The sequence below is a fragment of the Mesocricetus auratus genome, unplaced genomic scaffold (genome assembly GCF_017639785.1).
Source record: "Mesocricetus auratus isolate SY011 unplaced genomic scaffold, BCM_Maur_2.0 Super-Scaffold_100008, whole genome shotgun sequence".
In the NCBI taxonomy this organism is placed as follows: domain Eukaryota; kingdom Metazoa; phylum Chordata; class Mammalia; order Rodentia; family Cricetidae; genus Mesocricetus; species Mesocricetus auratus.
In genome coordinates, this window is record NW_024429192.1 from 76,137,891 (window position 1) to 76,157,540 (window position 19,650).

Below are 19,650 nucleotides of genomic sequence, written 5' to 3' on the forward strand. Positions count from 1 at the left end.
CCACCAAGGTGTCATATTATTTAGCTTTCCAGTAGACATCTTAACTAAACAAACTTAACCTTTTGAATGCTGTGCCTACAAAAGAAATAAACGAAGATATTTTCACAGTGTAATTAGCAAATTCAGATATTTTCCAGTCTATACTGTTCTTGAACCTAGGGCATTTGTATACATCCTTGCAGTGTGGCACCAGAAAGCCAGCCAGGCTGCTTTGGTTTTCTGGTATTGGTGGTGCTATAAAGCTTAAACCCTCTCTCTCTCTCTCTCTCTCTCTCTCTCTCTCTCTCTCTCTCTCTCTCTCTCTCTCTCTCTCTCTCAGAGCTCACAGTAGCCGACATCTTCCACCATTTGAGGTGAGCAGGTAGAAACCTGAAGTGAGTCAGTCCATGTTAAGGTCTGTTCTCATGAGGATGCTGAACATCTCAGTGCCTCCTAGAATCTGTCTAGGAAACCATGGCCTTCTCAGTGTTTCACAGATCATACATGTCATCACTTTCAACTTCAGCAGAACAAGCAGGCTGAGAAAACATCTTGGTCAAACCCTACCTTCTCAAGCTCATGGATATTAGAATGACTGCTGTCATCATTGTGCAGAGGTAAGGCAAAAGTAACTCCTGGAAAGCTCCTAGTGTCTGACTGCTGTCCCCCAAGGAAGCATTTTTTTCAGCCCTCTGATGGGAGAGTTTGGGAAAGGTTAAATTTGGTTTGCCCACCCCCATATGCATTTTATCTGAGAAAATGACAGGTCTGGCATGAGAAAACTACATCATTGTTCAAGGACTTGGTAGATTGTTCTTTCTTTTCTTTCCTCCTCCCCCTTCTTCTTCCTTCTCCTGTTCCTTTCCCTCTTCTCCTTTGGTTTAAGTTAAAGTTAGGGGTTTAGGAACCTATCCTTCTTCCCATGGGCTTGCTTTGATCCATGAAACACAGAAGTCTCTGTCACTGATGGAAACCGGGTCACATATACTTGTGGATTAACCAATGCCCAGAGCTCTTGGGATGAAATATGGGGAAGCTGAGCATAAGTCATTACAGTGCTGGGAAAGTCAAGTCTGTAATCTGCTCTTCTGAAACTCATCCTTCCGATGGGCACCATAGGAAAAGGCAGCAATTGGCACTAGGAAGAAGCCAGACACAAGCACGGTTTGCAGAGTCAGGTTCAACATTTAAGAGATGTTTGCCTGTTTCCCCAGAGTACAGAGGATGGTGTGGAGGCCCTTTGCCTGGAGGAGAGTTCCCCAGAGTACAGAGACCCAGAGGGCGTTTGTGCTAGCACTCATCACCCGCTTTGTGTCTTCCTGAGTACTTGTACAGCCCTGAGCTTTTATTATTAACAAATGTATTTAATTTCTGCCTTGCCAAACATTCTCTTAGTTAAAGATAATCTCGACTTCCACATTGTGTGCTATATGGAAAAAGATCAATTCTCCTTCTGGGAGTTTGAAAATGAGAATTGCAAGGGTTCAGCAGGATGAGGGTCAAAAGGCTGATTTGCTTGAAGAAGGTTGGCAGTTTTGGGGGAATTCTTAAGTGTAATGACCTCATTTCCACTGGGGCTTATATCTTATGGTTATAAACTAGGCAGGTACAACTTCAGTTAGGAAATCTGCACTGTACCTGTGGTCTGTGCTTTCCCACAGGCATGCTGACAGGCAAGATGGCTGGCAATTGTGGGAAAGATTCTCAAATGGCAAAAATGTAGTTTTCAGGCTGTTCCAGATAATTGCTGCTGGAGAGCTGATGCTTTTGCTGGAAGCTTATTTCATTGGCAGATGCTACTGTGGAGCCAGAGTAATTTGGGTCTGAAGACTGGCCCTGCTCTCAAGCCGGACTGCACATGGTTTCAGACTTAAGAATACTTGGCCAGAGTGGAGGAAGCTTATTGGAGTTGCAGATCTGGCCTCAATGTTGATCAAGGGAGGACTCAGCTAGTCAGAGCTGTGCTAACAAGAGATGAGGGCATCAAACTGCACTCCATCTTTGCCCCAGGGTATCTTTCTTTCTACTCTGTCTTCCAGGACTGCAGAGAAAACTGGTGGGTGAAATTGCTGCTTCTGTGCAGATGCTTAGGCACAGTCGCTCTCTACACAACACTCTGTTATGGGAACCCAGGATGTCTGACGATGTATGCATTCTCATTTCTCTAATCTGTAGACTGGTTTACAGTTCCTGTCTCCATGGATCACTTAAAAGTTAATGGATAAGGGAGCTATCATAGGGGCTTTAGAGGCAAGACAAACCAAGGCTTCAGGGGAAACTATTTAGACTTCAGGACTAGAATCTGAGGACTGAGTTCCCAATTCTGGCTGAGCATGTGTCCTGTGTTTTACCTTCTTCAATCGCAACAGAAGCCCATAAGCTACCATACTCTAAGCACAGTTACGGCTTCTTCATCTGAACCCATTGCTCTTGAGCTTGTGCTTATCCCTCAGTGCCCTGCTCTCTCCCTATGGAGGATTTCATAGGGTATCATTCTCTTCGTGTCATTACCTCTACTATCATCCCAGTAATTGTTTGAACCTAATAACACAATTGCTGGCATGTAGTGTTCACTTGCTGACTGGCAGAGACACTCTAGTACTTCACAGGTACTAGCTTAGTTCTGCCAGTAGCACACTATGTGGAGGCACTACCCTCACCTCCATTGCACTGGGTCTGATGCTGAGTCAGTTTAGGTCACTGGCCATGCTGACCATCTATGCGTTTCAATGAACCGAGTTAGTCTGGACATGCAGCTGCAATCCTTTAAAAATGGTGACCAACATAAGTTTTTCTTTTCTGTTGAAACAGGAAGAGGCACACCGGCTACCAGAAAATTGAGGACAAGTCAGAGTGGTGATCAGTGCATGTTTCCTTCCCATAAGCCAGTGCAAGGATTCTGCATAAGTCAACATCGCTGTCTGTTACAGACTGTCATTCAGGTCATGATGCTCATAGTCACCAGTGTTAGACTGCAGCTCTTTCTATCCCTTTCTCTCACCTCTTCCCTTCCTTCCAGGAACAGAAAAGGTTCAGTCTTGAGTTCAGCCCTATATTTTGGCTGGGTACCTGGCATATCTGATAGAGGAAAAGATGGGGGCCTGAATTTGGACTGAGGGAGAAGATGCCTATGTGGCTTATAGGCCTACCTTGGACCAGGGGGGACTGTTGCTGCTGTCCCTAAGGGCAGGTTTCCAAATGTTTCATTTTATGAACTCCTAGGAAGCATCAAGTTCCCCTCCAAAGCTGTCTTTAGGTACTGCTTGTTACTGTTAGACAGGTGTTATTATTAGCTTGCAGTTTGCTGGCTGGGTATCACTGCATCAACATATTCCAAGCGGATGCGGAGCAAAAGCCTCAAGGACGAAAATGAAGAAAGGTCTTATGTAATAAATTGAAAGTATACATCACTAAGGACTGTAGTTCTGTCCCTGCGTTAGTAGTGAATATACTCATATTAGGGTATGTTTACCTTGGAATCAGGTGATGTCTGTAGAATGTGACATGTACCTACTATCTACTTAACACAGAGTTCAGTGTTTTATAGAAAAGGGAACTGGCCATAGGCAACCATTTTTTTTTCATGCAGTTGAGGATTTCACTGCTTCTATTAAGATTTTAAAGCATTTAATACATTAAAGCATCTTTACACTGCTTACTGTGTACTTTCTCCATAAGGAACCCTATAACCTACCAGACTTTAGAAAAACCAGTTCTTGTCTTGGAAGTAGATGAGATGAACAGTTGACCTGGAAAACAAGGCAACACATGCCCAGCTAGCAGGGTTTTTGCATTACACAGAGTGAGAGGAGCTCATCTCTTTCCAGGGGTGCATCTTGAGAAAGACTAATTTGCTGCAAAAACAATAGGTTCCCCACCTTCTGTGACAATGCTGTGACTCCACAGCACAATGAATAGGAATCGAAGGCACACTCCTCAGCTATCATGTGTCCAAAGCGATTATGGAAATGGTGATGGTGAATCTCAATTACTTCCACATTGTCTGGCTCTGCTCCAGGATTACCACCCCCCCCAACCCCCGCCCTGTCTGCCTGCCATTCTTCTCCTGCCATTCTATTCTTTTCATGTTCTGTCCCTCAAGGCTCACATGTTTCAGAGAGGAGGCATTATGTAGATATATCTTTTTTATTTTTAATGCTCATTGTTCTGCTTAATCTGAACAAACCTCTAATTTTTCATGTGCCCACCATCCTTCTAGATCCTTTCCTCTCAAATATTTTCATACTTCTGATTCTTTAAATCTAAAGAAAGTAGAATTCAGTTTACTTTTCATACTTTCCAAAAAGGAGTATGTTAGATGTGAAACTCTGGCTCCTAAGTGTCAAAGAATCTTCTAGTACCAAGATTCTAGCTAATTTTAAGGTTTGGAGAAATAATCAGCCACTGTACTGTATGAGTCCACACTATGCACTCTTTACATACAAAGTGATATGAATATATTGGAGGAAGCCCTGTGGTTCTCTGTGGCTGCCTGCCTGAGGCTTTGCCTTCTTTCCTCTTTAAAGCCCGAGCTCACCATTTGGGACTATTCAGCTGTGTGCAAGAAGGCTTACCTCGGTGTCTCACCTGTATTATATTTTAATAGGTATTATGACAATGCCAGTCTTATATAGTCATATTGAGAATTTAAAGAACAAATTTATGAAGAATATTAGGACAATGTCTGGCATGGAGTCTGTGCAATAAAAATGTTCACAATCCTATTTATCATTGTCGCTCTGTCTTATTTTCTCCTTGATGCTTATCTTGAGTGAACACACTTTGTCTGTTTTCTTATGTCTTTTATTATGTGCCTTATGAGAAGACCAGTTCCATAAGATAGAGAATTGGTACAAACTATGGAGCAGATATCTGGCAGGTATTACAAATATTCAGGATACAACAGGTGGCAAAAAACTGCATAAAAGTTAGCAACTAGGCTTAGCAATTCTGAATAGGGCTCAGCTAGACATGCTATTTTTCCAGCCCTCCTCAGTGCCAGGAATGCACCATCTGGGAGCTGAAGTCTTCTTTGGCCTGGGCTGGTCTAGACAAGGTTTATTAGAGCTTGTTCCACGTGAATCCTCTGACTTGCCTGGAACATCAGTTGAAAAGCAAAGAACCTGATGAAAAGTATCCAAGTATTCACAGCACCGAGAACAGCAGGCCTGGATAGAAATAGGCCTTTGAAGAAACATGCCATAGATCTATTCAAATCAGCATTATGAGGGTAAAGGAAATAACTATAGTCCTGGCCTTGGAGTTTCTCAGCATTGACTCAGGAGGAATCTAATCTGACTAAAGTTTATATTTTTTCCTTTTCCTTTTTAAAATGTCACCTATCTCTGATACTTTTAATGAAATTGTGAGTACCAGATCCATTGCTATTCATGTCTTCATGGGTTCAAAGTCATCCTGGAGTTAACACAGGAATACACAGGACATCTGGTTGAGAAGTGGGATCTAGTGAAAAATGACAGGTGACAGTCTAGTCCTCTTCATTCTTCTAACAGGTTTCATCTATGTGAATGTGAAACCCATTACAGGTTCAATGAGTGGATACGGTATGATTTTCTCCCAACAGAAAACACAATGTGCTTTCTTGGCTCAGAGGACAAGACATACTGGGGAGATTTCAATAGCATTCCTGGAGGGACCTAGGAGATGTTAACCCATTCTTGGGGAAGGCGGTGGAGATACAAAGAGATGGACAACTTGCCAGCATCCATTGAATGCCCATAGCGGTTAGAAACACAAGGCTGCAATTTGGAGAGAAAGGAGTGCAGTTTGGTGAGTTGCAAAAATAGACCATGCAGTGGGAAAACCTTTCAGAAGAGGCTTATCTCCACGTGGTGGAATGACTGGCTAGGTTTTCAAAGTTGTGACTGCAGTGGTGTGATCGTCTGGGTCTGGAACAGCCTCCACTCGCCCAGTCTAGCACCTTGCACTGCTATTCCAAGAAACACTGTTTTTGCAGCTTTTCCTCACATCTCTATCCTGGGGCTGCCACACATTTTGCTGCCACCCTTTCTGGGCTTGCTACCTTTTCTTCCTGTAAATTGGGCTTGGCCTGTACCCTTACACATGTACTTAAAGTTTCTACCTGGAAGACATCACCCATGGCTTGGTTTTAAGTTCCATTTATAAGCCGACAGTGCCCAAACCTTAGTTTCCCTTCTGTTTCCTGTGCTCAGAGCCAATCCCTCACACTTCCACCTGTTTCTCTCATGCTCCTAGAGCATTTCATGAAGGCACTAAAGTCACCATGACTTTAGCATAAGCTTTATAATACTCCCTCCCTCTGACCTAGAATCCTCACCTCAGGAAATTCGACGACACCCCCCTCAGTGATGCTGAGTGGAAACAATGGTGCTTGTAAGGTTCCTTCCGCTCCCCAAGCCTCACTCCCCCACACAGAGTCTGTTGTCTGTCAGTGAGCCTCATTTCCTCTCTCTCCAAATGCCCACGGCATCCTCTCTGCTCATCCTGTCCAGCCCGGACTGGCAACAGGACCTGTAGTCATTTCCTTGTCTCCCAAGCCTTCCCAGTAGAGTCCCCAGACAGCTTTTAAAAAGTGTGCTCAGCAGTCTGGGGAGAGTGTTCTATCAGGAAGATGTTTGCTATGAAGGCATGGACACCTTAGTTCAGGTACCTGGCAGCATCATAAAATCTGCATGCTACAATATTTATTTATAACCCCCCCCACACCAGGGCGTGGAGGAGAAGCAGAGACATACGTCTTCCAGCACTCACAGGACAGCATTTCTAGGCAAAACAGTGAGTTCAAGGTTCAGTGATAGATCCCATCTCAAAACACATGATGAGAGCGCCTGAAGAAGAGAGCAAACATCAACCTCTGGCCTTCACAGGCACACACAGATATATGCACATGTATATGCACCTTCATGAACGTCACAGGATGTGTCTGTCGTTAGACAAGTAGCTGAGAGCCTACATCCTGATCCATAAGCATGAGGCAGAGAGATCTGAGAATAACATACATAGGCTTTCAAACCTCAATGCCTAACCCCAGTGACATCCTTTTTCTAATAATGCCTGTGGAGAAGTCTGTGTTGTATTCTGTTAATTGATTATTGATGGGGTGGGGGTTGGTCCAGCTTACTGTGGGCCATAGTACTCCTGAGCTGGTGGTCCTGGGTTCTATAAGAAAACAAGTTGAGCAGGCCAGTAAGCAGCATCCTTCATGGACTCTGCATCAGGACTCCTGTCGCCAGGTTCTTGCCTTGAGATTCTACTTTGACTTACCTTCATGGACTGTGATCCTGATGAATAAGATGAAATAAAACACATCTTTCCTATCAAAGTTGCTTTGGTCATGGTGTCTTATCACAGGAATGGAACTCTCTCTCTCTGTCTCTCTCTGTCTCTCTCTGTCTCTCTCTGTCTCTCTCTCTCTCTCTCTCTCTCTCTCTCTCGTGTGTGTGTGTGTGTGTGTGTGTGTGTGTGTGCGTGTGTGTTTGTGTGTGTGTGTAGGATAAAGAAAAAATGATGAGAAATATAGACAAGAATAAGAAGCAATGAGCCTTTGAGAAAGCGGATCTACTGTTGGGAACAGCAACCAGAAAACCAGAGTGCGCTGGACATCTGTGGGTGAGGACCAAGAAGGAACATCATAGGGTCTGTTGAAAATACATAGGGTTACCCAGACTCAGGCTAGGGTAGATGTTTTTTAGGGTTTACATGGTAAAGTGATTCCCTCTGTCTTCCTGTCTTCACAGTCTGAACATGGAGTATAGAGTAAAATTTGTACAAAAAACTTGGAGTCCCTCCTCAGAGATAAATCTGTTTCTTCTTCCCGTTTATTACTCATTTATTTATATTAGTATGAACACATGGGCAATTTAAATAAATATGTTTCCATATTTTGAGTTTGGTTAAGAACATTTTGTGGTTTGAATTTCTCCCATTTTGTCCTATAGGAATTCTTGTAGTTGACTCTGGTATTTCTTTGATGCACTTCTGTGATTTTACTTTTAAATATTTTGAAAAGCAGTTTCTTGTGTTCTAGAATCAAGAGATAGTTCTAATGCCTTTCCCAAGCAAGAATCAGCCACCCTTACTCAGTGCCCAGATCCTCATTGCTCATGGGGAAGGTCTAGGTGTGTACTATGTATATATTTCTCTTGTGTCGTCTTATGCTGTAGAGAGGTTAGGTGTGTGTGTGTGTGTGTGTGTGTGTGTGTGTGTGTGTGTGTGTGTCTGTCTGTCTGTCTGTCTGTCTGTCTGTGTGATGACAGAAATGTGCATGTATTGGTACATATTTCTGTGGGTAATCAGGTCTATTTAATTTAAACAAAACAGGATTTTAGTCTTAGGTCTCCAACCACCCATTAGCATAGTCCCCTAGCCTTTTAGCCTTTTCCTGTGTATGCATTCAGGATGACAGAAATGTGCTGGCAGTGTTAGTCACTCTTCGAGGCACAGTCCAAAGTGGCAGGGAAATCATGGGGCTAGGAGCTTGAAGCTGATCACATTACATTTCTAGTCAGGAAGCAGAATGAGATAAGAGCTTATACTCAGTTCACTTTCTCCTCTATGTATAGCAATTTCAGCCCAGGGAATGCTGCTGCGCATAGTGGTAGAGTCTTCCCACCTCAGTTATCTGAATCTGGATAATCCCCCACAGGCATGCTCAGAGGTTCCTCTTTTAGGTGATTCTAGATCTCATAAAGTTTATAACTGTGGTTGACACGCCATTTTGATACAGATGCAGCAGCAGCTGTATTGCTAACCCAAGTTCTACAAGAAGAAGTCTTTGCATATAAAGTAGAATGTTTTCAGTCCTATGGATTTTGTTCATTCAAAATTACCTACTATCACCCCATTTACCCCAACTCCTTTAGTATGGTGGTTTCAGGTATCTGTAACATACACAGATTATTTTCTTACATTCTGTACTTCATTCTTTAACTTCCCAGTTAATTCTGTTTCTCACTGACACCCATTAAGGTTTACTCTTTGTTCTGGAAAGTCAGTCCTACGAGTAGGATAAGGCATCCAGTCACAGCAATGTGTGAATTATTAGTAGTTTCATCCTTGGATGTGTGGAGTCTTTTAAACATGCCATTTAGACAAGAAGAATACATGATGGATGGATTCATGGAATAACTATGTATCCAGGTAAAGAATTACAGATTCACAGAGCTAAAATGAGCCTTGGCAATCGCATGGCCTAGTGTTCATACATATGGCTGCATTTTGGAATCATCTAGAGATCTGACAAACAAAACAAGTACCCTGACCCCCACCTCCAATACAATGCTCAGAAACACCTCATGGCATGTGGTTTCGAGAGCTGCTGAGAGATTCTGAGTTAATTTTCTAAGGGAGAGAAAATTTTTTTCTTCTCTATCTTTGTCTCTGTCTCTGTAGACAGAATTTCTGTTCCACCTAGTCCTGCTGCCTTTCAGGCCCAAATAAACACACAAAGGCTTATATTAATTATAAACTGTTTGGCCAATGGCTTAGGCTTCTTATTGACTAGTTCTATCTTAATTATTAACCCATAACTATTAATCTGTGTATTAATCTTGTCTCCCACCTATACTTCCTGTCCAGCTACTGGGCAATCAGTGTTTTATTCATTAACCAATAAGAGAAACATATATTAACAACATACTGGACGTATCCCATCATCTCCTTTCTGTCTAAATAAAAAGGAAGGTTTTAGCTTTAACCAAGTAAAATTATATGTGACAAAACAATTGTAAAGCAAAAACTATAGTTAACTATATTTATTCCATTTACATTTGGCAAAATTTAAAGAAAATATTCTATAATCTATCTTTGTGAGTGTAAAGTTTTATATGTAACTTATCTTTTATCATAACTAAGGAAAACCATAACCATAACTGTTTGTCTTCAATACCATCAAAGACCTCAGAAGGATAATATATAAAGTCTAAAATTGTTGGAGACATCTCCCTTCCCGGATAGTCACTCAAAGGGCTTCTCTAACGTTGGGGCATCCATCTTCAGCCTACAGACCCAGAGTGTCTGGCAGACTTCTCAGTGAAGCAGGAAATTTGAACCTGTCCTGCCTATATTGACAGTTTGTCAGTCAGTTTTCTCTGTGTCCTGCAGAATATCTGGCAGACTCTTCCATGAAGCAGGAACCTGAAGGACTGTCTCATCTTGTTTTGGAAGTTCAACAGTCACTTTTCTGGGGGTCCTGCATGTCCAGTTTATATTGCATACAGTCAAACAATCCTGGAAAGTGCAGTTTCTTACCCAAGTGGTTAGTCTTGCCATGTTGAAGGCAAACTCCATAACAAGTTTCTTAAATGCCCCTCTTCCTCTCTGATTTAATTGGTGTTTCCATGAGCAGTTGTGTCTCTTTGTCATGAAAGACCCTAATAAATCATTTTAAATGTCTTTGAAAGGTTTTGAAGAATGTCTATCCATCTCAAATATATCTTTGTATATCTAGAAAACTAAAATGGCTGTAGATAGGTGACTATAATCTGCATTTAATTATACATTACATTTTTAAAAGAGTTGTATAAGCACAACATCTAAACAAGAGTAGCAATATATATATACATATATATATCAAAACTCACCTTAAATTTATATTAATAAACCTAAATCCATACTAATGCAAAGTATACATTGCTATATCATATTTCTTTCTTTTTTTTTTTAGAAATTGACTTCGATCATTAACCAGTTAAAATCAACCCCATTTAAATGAAAAAAAAAACCAGATATAAACCATATTTGGGAATTTGTAGTGCTGTTTGGGTGTACTATCATTCCCATGGATATCCTGAGAAAACTCAGAAACCAGGCCAAATCATGGCTGTAATAGACTGAAGCTTCATTGTCTCAGCTGTTTTGGAAGTTGGATCACTTGGGCCACTACTTCAGGGGGTCTTGCTTGATCAAACCACATTAGACTAGAAGAAATACATAGTTTTTCATCTTCTGTGGAAAAAAAGTAACATGTTATTAGTCTTAAATTTTAAAGTCAAGGCATTTCCAAAATATATAAATTGGATTAATCCAGCAGCATTTATAACCAAATTGCTCCTTCCTCAGCAGTCAAACGGTTCAAAGACAACACAATAACATACAGTATCCAGATTCTCTGTATATTTTTCCATCTTTACATGGCTTTTTTATCACTCTATTTCTTTTACTTTTACTTTTTATTTCTTCAGTTTTTGAGGCAGAGTTTCTCTGTGTATTTTTGCCTGACCTGGAATTTACTCTGTAGAGCAGGCTGGCCTTGAACTCACAGAGCTCCACCTGCCTCTGCCTCCCAAGTGCTGGGATTAAAGGTGTGTGCCATCACACCCAGCAACTCTATTTCTCTTTTAACCACTTTATCCTTTTTCTTTTCTCTCCCAAGCCTGTGTATATCTTTAAACACATTGTATACCATTTAGAGGTTTTTCTTCATCTCAGTCTTTACTGTATATCTCTATCTTTTTCTGACCATGAGTCTTTAATCTGCTACATGGCTGGGATGAACTCAGAGGCTTTAGTTGCTGGCTTTCCAACATGGCCAGGGTACATTTACCACCAGCTCTGGGAGCTGTGCTCACTGCCTCGACTCTCATCTGTGTCACCATCAAGCAACTTGTAGAACACTGCTCATAAACCCTTTTTGTCTATATGAGTCAAAGCTAAATCTGCCATGCAGCATGCTCTGTGGCTTGGAGACTCAGCCTCTGTGTACCACTGTGGGATTCTGCCATGCTGTGCTCAAGCCTAACTCCCACAGTGTCTCTGCACCATGGCCTGCATGAGACTATGAGACTAGGAAGCCCACTGCAGCTCTGTTTTATGTGGAAATTCTTGTCCCATGTTGGAGTGCCATTTGTAAATGAAGTTTCTGTTTGTAGACAGAGTTTCTTGTTCTGCCTGGTCCCGCTGCCCCTCAGTCCCAAATAAATACACTGAGGCTTATATTAATTATAAACAGTTAGACTGATGGCTCAGGTTTCTTATTGGCTATCTCTCTCTTAATTATTAACCCATTTCTATTAATCTAAGTATTTCCACGCAGTCTTGTCTTACCAGAGAATGCCCAGATGACTTACTAGAGAATGCCTGGACCTGTTACTCCTTTGGAGTCTTCATGATGTCTCTTTGCTGGCTTCTCTCTGTGTTCTTTCCCCAGAACTCTCCTAGGCTGGTAGCCCTGCCTACACTTCCTGCCTGGCTACTGGTCAAACAGCATTTATTCATCAACCAATAAGAGAAACATATATTCACAGCATACAGAAAGGGCATCCCCATCATGTACCTGTCTGTCTGTCTCTCTCTGTCTCTCATTCTTTTCATATGTGGTGAGATAAGATTTAACTGTGTGGCCAGGCTGGCTTTCAGCTCATTATTTTTCTGTCTCAGCTTCCAGAGTGCTTGGATTAAAGGTGTCTACTACTGTGTTATGCTGAGTGTAGGATAAATTTTAAATTCCCACATGACTAATGTACAAGATTGAGAACACTGATGTTATAATTTGGATATTAAATGACCCACACAAACCCATGTTGTAATAAACATTTTATTGTAGAATTGGTGTTAATGAAAGATTGTAGAACCTTGAAAGGATAGAATCTCATGATAGGTTTTAGGGCATTGGAGGTTTGAGACCCAAATTTCATTCCCTCTCTTTTTTCTTTTTCTTTTTTACATTTCAGTCACAAGCTGAATGGCATTGATTCACTGTGCTTTGTAGCTGGAAGCTGTTATGTATTCTGCCTGGTCCCACAGCCACTTATAAAATAATTACTCTGAGGCTTAATAGTAATGTAATTGTGTGGTCAACTACTCAGGCATATTACTAACTAGCTCTCACAATTAAATTAGCCCATTTCTACTAATCTGTGTATCATCACATGACTGTGACTTACTGATAATGCTCTGGCATTTTATTCCCCCTGTGGCTATATGGCCTTTCCCTGACTCTGCCTTCTTTCTCTCTGTATCTCTGATTGGATTTCCCTCCTGGCTCTGTTTTGTGAGGCAACTGGCCAAACCAGCTTCTTTATTAACCCATGTTAATGAAAAAAATTCACATCATACAGAGACACACCTCTTATCAATGCTTTCTTGGCACAGGACCAGAGTAGTGTACTGAAACTTCAAAACTGTGAACTGAAACAAATTTTTATTTTTATCATTGTAGAAATTTTATAGCAATGGGAAACTGACTAACAGAGCTGGCATGTCCTAAATCCTTTGGGTATATTGACACACTTTTCCAGAATTATTTTTCAGCTTACGACTTGAAGGTTTCCATTAATAGTGTGTGAGAACACACTCACCCTTACCAAGAGCACAGTACACCTGAGATGTGATTTTCACATAATATTACATGTAATTCTGTTCATCTGCCTGCTGTGTATGATTATCAACAGTGTGAATCCGCTTCAAATTGAGTACAACTGGAATTTTATTGGTTATGGTCCCAATGAGCTGTGCTGGAGTCTGTTCTAGCAGATAGATTCTGTGTTCCTTACCCTTTGTATCAGCTGCTTACTCTTGAGTAGCTCCTTATTTCAGCAAATTCTTGACTAATGAGCAGCCATTATTCTAGTTCAGCGTACAATTCCTACCTGAGCCTACATAGATCTCTTTCCTTTCTGTCTTGACCCCATATGCAACATCCTCTGATCCTTTCACTGTTTGTCACAGCACAGGCCTGGGTCTCCCATAAGCAGGTCCCCTTGCATTGTCCTGACAACTTCTTGGGGCCACTGGACATTGACTTGGACAGAAGTGGTAGTTCCTGGAGCTGTGCTTTGGCCTTTGTGGGCTTTAGTTAGGTTTCACCCCCTTACTACTTTCTATTATTTCTATTAAAGGCTTTATTCGTCCAAAGAAAATCCCTGTCCTGGTGTTGGCTCACATTAAGTCAAAATTTCCACATGAACTATGGCAAACTGCATGGTTTCCCACATTTATGCTTGTATAGTTAATTTTTAAAACCACAATGAAGACATTTCTATCTCAGTTCCTATACATTAGTCTTATCTCTCCGGGTCATTTAATACCAGTTCTGTCAAATAAAGTAGATCTGATAATTGATGGGGATGTCTTTCTGTTTTCTGTGAATACGTTTCTCTTATTGGTTGATGAATGAATGCTGATTGTTCAGTAGCCAAGTGGGGAATATAGGCAGGGCTACCAACCTAGGTGAATGCTGGGAAGAGGATGCTGGGAAGAGGAAGGCAGAGAGGTAAGCGAAAACTCCTTGTACTTGGAATCTCCAGCTGAACTATTGGCAGTGTGTTGAGAACTTTGAGTCTTGCTCTTGGAGAACCCCAGTCTTTGGCTCTGGAGGCCTTTTGTATTACTGTTCAGCTGTCACCCATTCTATGTTTCATGGGTTTGCTTATGGGGCAATTTTTTAAAAAACATGTTATAAGCTTTGATAGATTCCAGATATGTATATTTTATAAATACTAATTCACTTTGAGTCATGCAAGCTATTTTCTTCCCTTTAGAGTCATGTCTTGCTCAATTTTCTTTAACTTTATTTTCCATCCCAGCTATCTTATATTTTTGGTGTGAACCTAGACTTTAACAGCTGAACCATCTCTCTACCCCAATCCCCACTATCATTAGAAAGACAGGGTATTGCTTTGCGATTTCTGTGTGGCTGGAGAATGGTTTGGATCAGAAACAACACTTGTTCCACTCTTTTCTGTGTTCATGTGACATCTGCCTAGAGCATTCTATATCAGTTATCTATCTCTACTTAATAAATCATCACAAGGTGTAGTGTTTTTAAGCAATAATAGTTATTATTGTTATATATTATTATTGATATTATATATAATACTATGCTTTCTATGGGAATGAAACGCAGAAGTGACTTATTTAGATGACTGGGACTTAGGGATTCTCATGAGTTTTAAGTCAAGATGCTAACTGGTCCAGGCCTAGTGGTGCAGACTTGTAATCTAAGCTACTCAGGAGGCTAAGACAGGAGGTTGCAAACTCAAGGTCTGCTTGAGATATAGAGCAAGTTCAAGACAGCTGTACAAAACTTAGTGAGACCCTTGCCTTTACATAAATAGACAGAATAAGTACCGGAGATGTGGTTAATTGACAGACCTCACATAGCATGTTTAAGGGTACAGGGGAAATCTCAGCTATGTCTTTTGTGGCAACTCTGAGGCAGGGGCTGCTTCTGAGGAAGATCATTCATGTGGCTGCAGGATGCACTTTTCACAGTGTACTTAAATGACGGCTATGCAAGGCATTAACTTCCCCCAAGAAGTGTGCCCCAGAAGAGAAAAGGAGTGTCACTGAAGCTTTAGTTCCTTTTGACGTCTCCTCTATTGTTATTTTTGCTTTGATCAGGTCATTCCAAGTAGACCAGTAGTCTTAGCTGTCATATAAATGGAATGGAATTCTTTCAGTGGAAAGTGACAAAGAATTGTGGACATATTGTGAAATCATTTTCTTTCCCAAGACAATGAAATATCTTTGACTCTGTGTGCGCATTTTCAAAATCCATAGCTATCCAGCTTCTGATTTTGAAGGCACGACTAAATAAACAATTAGAATTTAAGCTGGTGCAGAAATCTGTCCCACGGTATCCCAGGACAGTACATTATACACACTCATGCCCCTCATCCGGATCATGGTCCTTCACCTTTTGGAGCTCTTCCATTCTAGCACATGTGTTTGTATGTAATATAATGGAAATTGGAGCTGAGCTAAGTGTGGGTTCAGTGTTAGAAATTAAAACTTTACTCAAAGTATCAACTATGTCAAAGAACATGACTTAAAATCATATTTATTTTGTAATTTCATTTATTTTTAAACCGATTTTGAGGCAATTACATTTGCCCTTTGACAGTTTGTTCATGTGTGTAAGTCATTCTGAATGCTCTCACCCTTTCTCATCTCTCTATCCCTTATCCAGCCCCCTCTTCTCTATTAGTCTATTTCCCACATTCATGTATTTTTGTTTTATTTGTGTCCCTCTGGGTTGATGATTGTCATATGTGGCTGCAGTATTGAAACTATAGTTAGAAAGAGTGGGCACACCAGTAAAGAAACCACCAAAGACTGCATTTCCATCACAGGTACTCCCCCTCTATACTTTTATTTTATCTATGAAACAGAGTCCTAAATTTGGGCAGTTCTTTTGTGCATAAGGATGAAAAACAGAGAGTTGTCTTTCATTGCTGTTGCAAGCTTGTTTGCCTGGCTAGGTTGCTGCTCTCCAGGCTTCACCACTTGGAAGTGACTTCCCACTTCTGCTGCTCTTTTTGGCAGGTACAGTGTACACTTCTAATCTCTCCTTCAGGGTGAAGTCCCACTTGCTTGATTCCTCTACAGAAGCTTTGGCTGCTTCTTCTTATTTACTAGTTTTATGTCTCTATGTTACTATAAGCTCATATATACTCATTTTTTCAGTTTGTATTAAGATTCAGTTTGACTATATTTTGTGGTTCAACTTTCCAACAAATTTGCTAATGTGTGGACACAACCAGAATCACATTCTGTATCTCTTATTGCAGGATTAGAATCTTTGTTTCTTCAAAAAGCCCTTATTCCTGTCTTCAGAGAATTCTGTATGTGCCTACTGTTATTGCTACTTCCTCAGTTCTGGGTGTTCAGCCAGCAGAGCATGGAAAATTATGAGTTAATTATTTGGTTCTTCTACACTTTTCTCAACTAGAATACTTGGTACAATTTATTTTGCCTTGCATCCTGTAAACTCCCTTAATACTTAAAGTTAATTTCTCCACCTTCTCCTTGGAAATGCTGGATTGACTTGCTGGTAGATATCTGATTTAATGTATCATCTCAAAGTATTTTGATAAAGATGAACAAATAACTGAACTTCAGAAAAAAGAGATTTTTTCATTGTTACTTAAAACAACCCTGATTTTTTAGTGTTTGAAAAGTTAACAGGGTTTGGGAATAAGAAACTTCCATTAGCATTTTAGCTTTCATAAGGTCTGAAATAGGTACATGTGTTTCTATGATGAACCAAAACTAGGAGAAAGCCTGGACTGACTATTGCACTGTGTTCCACTAGACAGAGGCACATGGGGTCACAGTTCAGTGTACAGAGAAGAAATTGACAATGATCCTTGATTCAGAAGGGGAAGAATTTGTCTATTTTTTTCTTTTGGAATTGCTATGGAGGTCTGCATGTTGAATGTGACATAATGGCTCTTTCTGGTTTAGGACATTTTTGTTTTCTGAGGTTAAAAAAAATTTCAGGAAATTCCTTCAATTCATCTCTTCCATTTCAATGGAGTAAATCATTCAAATCTAGGACGTGAGTTCCTTGGAAGTATCCTGGAGGAACCCAGGCCCAGGTGCTCTTTTATGCACAAGTGCTGGTCTAGGAGATGGTGGCTTTTTGTAAATAGGTCCTAAGCATGCTTCACCTCTTGTTCCCCAACATCATGTTTTAATATGATGGGTGGTCACGAAGGATGGAGAAGGGCTTACTCTATGACTTTCCAATCTCTGCTCATCTTGAGTATTTGCCCTCTGATCATATGACACCCCATTTCTGGGCTCAAGCAATTATGACTAGCAATCACTCAGATGCACACTGGTGTTCACTGACTTTCCAACACCAGGTATTTCTTGTTACTCTTATCACATTTAAAAAATTAGGAAAAATACCATTCAATACCTACTGTAAAATTTCTCAAGATCCCTTTTGTCTAAAACCCACCTCTTATGCTGTGAATCAGAGTTGCATCAAATTACACTTTGAGTCATTTTCCCCCCTATAGTTTGGCCATTCTTCTTCTGGACGTGACTGGATATAGCTTCATGTGATCATTACTGTGACCTGTAGGGACCTGAGTGTTATAGAGCTTGAAGCTTTTTGCTTAGTCTATTGATGCTGGAAAACTCCCAAGCTGCAGGTTACTGAAGGGTGCCTGCTTGTTGTGGAGGCATTTTCTTTCATGACAAATCTGGAGCTAGCTTGCAGATGTCTTTATTGAATGACCACCTGTCAAACTAGAAGCTTCTTTGTGTTGTGTTTTGTGCCACTGTCTAGATAAGGATGTGGCTGCCTTGGCATCCTAATGTCTGGTACTTTACTGTATTGCTACAAGTCCCAACCCTAATTAATTATGACATGAGATATGTAGTAATATAGTGAGACATCTAACTAGCCTGGATATGTAGTTCTTGCCATTTGCTTTTGTTGCTTCACTGGCAATAGGTCTTAAGGGTGTTTGTTTTTACTTTTCTTTCTCCTAGTGTATACTTGATATTTGCTATCTTTGTATATAGTTTTGTATCAACACTAAATCTTTTTCTTTAGACTAAAGGGGGAATTGTAGTGAGAGATCTAACTAGCGGCACTTGTAGTGCTGACTATGACCATTTGGGTGTGGTCACAAGTGAGTACATGAGCACGTGGGAGTTGGTCTGGGGTCCTGGACAGGCTTGCTCTCTCTTGGTTCTGGTCAGGTCACAAAGAGCAACTGGGCATGAATCCTTGGAGTGGCAACTAATGGGTTATCAGTTTCTCATGTAAGTGACTTCTTTCCGAATAAAATTAACCTGTATCTGTCCTAGTCCTGTGCACCTTAATCTGTACATCCACATAATAATCCTTCCTAAATAAGTTGATGATTCATTTAGTGGCCTATATTTCCTAGATGACTTATTTCATTGTGAACCTGAAAAGCTCTGGAAATAACCCTAGCATTTTGTATGTTTGGTGCTTTCATCCTAGCTCTGAGTGAGGGTGCAGATCGTCAATGGAGCCCGAACAGACTTCTTGGTGCAGCACATTTCTGTAACTTCTTGTGTATTGTGTATCATGCACACACTGGTCTTCTGCCTATAGTCCTATTTTCCAAGTGTAGTAATTCAAGGTAGAAGCTTGTAAGACATCCTGACCTCATCATATTTCTCACTACGTCAAACGTGCTAGAAGGCTTCACATGTATTAGTCTCAATATTTGTATCTTTTAAACACCATCTTTGTTACCATTGGTCATAATGTTAACCTTCTTCATATTTGATTGGATCCTTTAAACATCTGCTATGGTTTATATAATTTATTTAAAAGTTCATGTGTTAGAAACTTAAGTTACAAAGTCATATGTTCATGTTTTGTAAAAGTTCATCTTTGGAAAGTCAGCAGGTTCAGATGAGGTCAGGAAGGTAAGACTCCTATTGTCAGATTAGTGGCTTTATAAGAAAAGTGATTTACTGATGTAATCTTGCTTTCAATACCAAGTCAGAGAAAGAGGAGGAGGTAGTAAGGGCTGCAACAGAACCTGGAAATAAGAGAGACCCAAACAACTTTGCCATTATGTTGGAAAGGAACAAAAAGACTCTCAGCAGATGCCAGAAACCTTCCAAACTTTTATCTCTAAGATAAATGAAACACACTTTCCATAAACTATCTGGTCTAAGGTATTGTGTTTTAGAAGTAGAAATGACAGTTCAATTCCTGCTTTTCCTCTTTAAATGAATTTCACAAAGTCATTAACCTATTAGTTCCCATGGCACCCAAAATGAAGCACCCTAAAGTTTTGTGTGACTTGGTTGACTTCTTGTGTCACCTTTCAACAATTTCCATCTCAAAACTTCTCATCTAGGAGTGTGCAGTGTGATCTTGTAGTATCCAGCCACAGTAACTGCCAAGAACATGCTAAATGGACAAGCCAAACTGACACACACTGTCCC

At 40.6% G+C, this 19,650-nt stretch overlaps 1 long non-coding RNA gene across 1 annotated transcript; it reads left to right on the top strand.

Moving 5' to 3' along the window:
* Positions 1-329: 329 nt before the first annotated feature.
* On the top strand, positions 330-4,703 carry LOC121141809. Its single transcript, XR_005878742.1, has 2 exons — positions 330-596; positions 2,791-4,703. It is a non-coding gene; the product is annotated as an uncharacterized LOC121141809 (long non-coding RNA).
* Positions 4,704-19,650: the final 14,947 nt, after the last annotated feature.